The sequence below is a fragment of the Pan troglodytes genome, chromosome 13 (genome assembly GCF_028858775.2).
Source record: "Pan troglodytes isolate AG18354 chromosome 13, NHGRI_mPanTro3-v2.0_pri, whole genome shotgun sequence".
In the NCBI taxonomy this organism is placed as follows: domain Eukaryota; kingdom Metazoa; phylum Chordata; class Mammalia; order Primates; family Hominidae; genus Pan; species Pan troglodytes.
The window spans coordinates 144,311,854-144,316,938 of NC_072411.2; the positions used below are offsets into that span (position 1 = coordinate 144,311,854).

General features: G+C 38.9%; 1 pseudogene; it reads right to left on the reverse strand.

Moving 5' to 3' along the window:
• Positions 1-3,368: 3,368 nt before the first annotated feature.
• Positions 3,369-4,721, reverse strand: LOC129143389 (heterogeneous nuclear ribonucleoprotein A1-like; annotated as a pseudogene).
• Between the last annotated feature and the right edge of the window lie 364 nt (positions 4,722-5,085).

Consider the following 5,085-nt stretch of genomic DNA (forward strand, 5'->3'; position numbering starts at 1 on the left):
ATTATTTCACCCTCAGCCATGCAAATTCATTATTTTTATGGATAAAATAGCTTTAAAAAACTAATTTACATTGAAATGTTAAAATATTTATGTAGAGATTAGAAATATTTATATAGAGATTATTGGGAATCCCCTCCTAAAGCCCAAACATAAAAACTACCAAAAAAAAAAAAAAATTCCATGTAGGCTAAGATTGCAAATGACTGATGGAATGTAATTTAAATTAAACATGGAAAATATATTTCCTCTTTAATAAAGATCTAAATTCTATTCTTTTTAGGAGGCTTCAGAAATGAAATTCAACTATTAAAAAAAGTATAGAGAAGACTTTAGAAAAGAAACTTTTCTTTTGCTGTATTATATAATAAAGAACTTTGATGAGAATAGTTCTAAAGTGTTTAATAATCGATTACACTGATGTTTCTAGGTATTGTGGGGAACACCTAGAAATTAAATCTTCATCTTTGGCAGATCAGAGGCCTATTATTTTTAGGTAAAACAATTAAAATCTGCTTTTAATAAATCACAAATTTTGCAAGTTAGCCATTAATAGTAAGTGCTTTTCAAAGTTGGGCCCAATACATGAAAAAGCCAGAAAAACATACCTGCATTAGTTTTGCCCATCACCTTCTTATGCTGGCCTCAGGAGATTTATTAACAGCATTCAATATTTTAGGTAGGCTGGATGTGGTGGCTCATGCATGTAATCCCAGCACTTTGGGAGACTGAGGTGGGAGGATGGCTTGAGGCCAGGAGTTCAAGACCAGCCTGGTCAACCTAGTGAGCCCCTCGGTCTCTCTGAAAAGAAAAAAAAATTTAGGTATCCTGTGGCTACCTCCAAAAACAAACTCCAGAGGAACTGAATTTTTTTTTTTATTTCATGTGTTGGGATAATGGCTTCTTTTGCAGTTACTTATGAAGAATTTAAGGGTCAGTAAAAATATTTTTTCATCCGTAATAACATGAATTCTCTAATTTGTATGTGATATAATGCTAGATATTGTGCCAAAACGGTTACATAGACATAATCCATGCCCATTTTCAAAGATAATACTAATATAGAGAATAAGAATCATTATTATTGTAGTAATTATTATTTTGGTAATAGTAGTAATAATCAAAACAATTACATCAAACACTTATTAAACCCTTATTATGTGACAGGTACTGTGTAAGCAATTTCCACATATTAGCTCCTTAAATGTGATCACTAACCCCATGAGGTAGGTAGCATTATGTCCATTTTATAGATGAAGAAACTGAGCTTTGAAGAGGGAAAGCAACTTGCCCAAGGCCATGCAGGCAGTCATTGATAAGGGTGGGGAGCGAGAAGTTGAAGTCTGAGATGTAAGTTCACAGACACGAGTACGCAAACATGTACAAGATACTCGTATGACATGTGGGGTTGCTTGAAATATGTAATTGACTTTCCCCAGCACAAGAAAGTGTTTGGACAGATTTCAAAGGGATCTAACACTTCCTTAGAGGACTGCCCTATGACATTTTTCCGTGTGCTTTTCTGCCTCTTGTCCTATACTTTTGGCATTTCTTCTGCTCTTAGAGGCAGTGAGTCAACAGCATATTTTTAGCACCTCCTGTGTGCATAGAAGTGGCCCCTGACTCAATGGGAGTGTATAACTACCATGGGCCAAATCAGTGTGCTTTCCTGTCAGCCAGGGGATTATAGAAGAACACGCTCCCCTGATTCCAACAGAACTTGCTGCCACTCTGATGTCTTCATTGTAAGGCCTCTAAATGAATGTTCAAGAAATTCATGTTAAAGGCATGTGTCATATGTGTAACTTGTAAACATTTGTGTACTTGTCTCCGTGTCCTTACACCTCAGGCTTCAACTCTTGTTTTTACCTTTATCAATGACTACCTGTGTGCTGTGTGGCTTTGGACCAATTGCTCACCCCCTCTAAAGCTCAGTTTCTGCATCTGTAAAATGGATATAATGCCATATATACATAGATATAGATAGACATACACAAATATATATACACACATATATATGTGTGTATATACATATATATAATATACAAACTGAAATATATAGTTATATAAATATTTCAGTTTAAGTTTCAAAAATCACTGGAGGGTATTTTTATAATACCCTTCGGCAATTTTACCTGCTGCCTTTGCACATTCTGGTGAATTTCTAAATGGAAGTCTGATAGAGATTAATCTTTTAATGCATCATAAATAAAAAAGAAAATCACAGAATGATGTAGCTGGAGAGGACCCTGGGGATCTAAAGTGTTTCATGAAAGATTAATGTCCTTGATCTGTTTGTAAGTGTTTTGGAAAAATCTTCCATGGTCAAATAAAACTTGGCAATGTTGGATTAAAGTTAAATAGGTTTTTTTTCCTGCAGAACTTCATAGTCTTTAATATGCTAATGTGTTTTGTGAATCTACAAGGAATGAAGTGTTTCAATACTTATTTTACCCAGATTCTCATTTTGGGACAGGCTGGTCAAGCTGAGTCAGCTAGTATATTCTCTAGATGGAGATGATGGCTGATACCTTTTTGAGAGCAAGAGAGTCCCCAGGGGAAGCAAGGGTATATCAGTTGCTCCTATTTCATGCCAAGGATCCTCAGTCTTTAGAGGCTCAGAGAAGGCTGAAAGGCTACTCTAGGCTATCAGGGCTATCATTCATTGTGACCCATGCTACAGAGAACCTTTGAGCTCAGTGCAAAGGAGTGACCAGCCCTTGAGAATCAGGAAAATTTATTTATTCCTGACCTAGTCCACTGAGGACATACAAGGAATGGGGCAGGGGAGTGTCACCAGCTATGGTTACAAGCTAGTCTGATTCTCTTTCATTAAGAAAACTGGTCCCTGTGAGTTTAGATTGGGAAGCACCAGGTTAAAAAACTTTTAGGCCAGGAGTGGTGGCCACTGTACTCCAGCCTGGGTGACAGAGTGAGAATCTGTCTTAAAAAAAAAAAAAAGTTAAGTGATGTCTTCTGTTGAGGACCTCTCAGAACTTTTTTTTTTTCAAGAGAATTAAATCGTTTATTGATTACACATGATAATGGATACACAAGCTTCATTCCCATCTATAATTTTATCTGGTACCATTATTCAATTTAGATATATTGCATAGGATGTGCCAACAATCACTTTTATAACCATTCCATGATTTTCCTTGGGTAATCCCTTTTAATGGTGAACTTCAGGTCACAACAGTAACTATCAGTTCAACTACACCAAGGTTTCCGAAGACAATGGCTTCTCCACCCAAGCAGGTTGTATATAAATTCCAAATAGAACCTGGCATCACCCTGAAGGAATTCTAACTTCACACTGTTGGGGAAATTTACCAAGATGGCTTCAGAGTAGACTAACTTTACACAGCACATTAAAAAAAAAGACATTTATTCAGCGTCACGATCAGACTATTACATTTAGCAATCAACAGCATGGGGTGCAAAAAAAAAACTACATTAAAACCCTTTGTTGGAATGCTTTACACTTTCCACAGAACAGAAACTAAAATAACCTGTTATACAATTAGTCACAAATACAGTCCTCGAGTTTTTTGCCCATACACATGAGTATTTGTCTAAAACATGTCTTCTTTGTAGCAGCTAGGCCCTGCCACCACTGTGCTTGGCTGAGTTCACAAATCTGTTGTAACCTGTAGCTTCCCTGTCACTTCTCTGGCTCTCCTCTCCTGCTAAGCTTTGTTTCCTAATTAAAATCTTCTGCCACTGCCATAGCTACTGCTGCTGCTGGAACCGCCATAGCCACCTTGGTTTCGCGGTTTTGCAAAGTATTGGCCTCCACCGCCATAGGGGCCAGAGCTTCTGCCTCCAAAATTTCCTCCCTTCATGGGTCCAAAATTTGAAGACTGATTGTTGTAATTGCCAAAATCATTGTAGCTTCCACCACCTCCAAAATTGCTTCCATCATTACCAAATCCATTATAGCCATCCCCACTGCCACCATATCCACCACCACCACGGCTGCCACCAAAGCCACCACGACCACTGAAGTTTCCTCCACGACCGAAGTTGTCATTCCCACCGAAACCACCTCCACGACCGCCACCAAAGTTTCCAGAACCACTTCGACCTCTTTGGCTGGATGAAGCACTAGCCATCTCTTGCTTTGACAGGGCTTTTCTAACTTCACAGTTGTGGCCATTCACAGTATGGTATTTCTGAATGACAATCTTATCCACGGAGTCATGGTCATCAAAGGTTACAAAGGCAAAGCCCCTTTTCTTGCCACTGCCTCGGTCAGTCATGATTTCAATCACTTCAATTTTTCCATACTGTTCAAAATAATCTCTTAGGTGATGTTCTTCAGTGTCTTCTTTAATGCCACCAACAAATATCTTTTTCACAGTTAAGTGGGCACCTGGTCTTTGAGAATCTTCTCTGGAGACAGCTCTCTTTGGTTCCACAACTCTTCCATCCACCTTGTGTGGCCTTGCATTCATAGCTGCATCCACCTCCTCCACAGTGGCATATGTGACAAACCCAAAGCCCCTGGAGCGCTTGGTGTTTGGATCTCTCATTACCACACAGTCCGTGAGCGTTCCCCATTGCTCAAAATGGCTCCTCAGGCTCTCATCAGTTGTTTCAAAGCTCAACCCTCCAATGAAGAGCTTCCTCAGCTGTTCGGGCTCTTTAGGAGACTCTGACTTAGACATGACGGCAGGGTGAAGAGAGACTTTAACGATGCTTCTTTGGCGGCGTCCACGGGCAGAAAGGAGCAAGTAGACAAACGTATCTCCTCTCAGAACTTTTAATATGAAAGTGTGCATTGTGAAGAATGGGAGTAGAGTGTACAGGAGTTTTAAAAGCTACTTGGTCATGAAACTCTTGCTTTGTGCAGGATTCGAGGGGCACTAACATTCTGAGGAAAATATTTTGGGAAACATTGATCTAATCCAAACTTCTCATTTTACCAGCAAACAACTGTGGGGCCCTCTAAGTTTCCTTTCTCCATCATTGTGACAAATTCATTGGAATTAATTCAATTAAACCTGGGGTCAGCTTTGAAGAGATTTATTTAGCAGGTAAATCTGTTTTGTACATTTTGAGGGAGTTCTGAGTTTCCATAGTCAA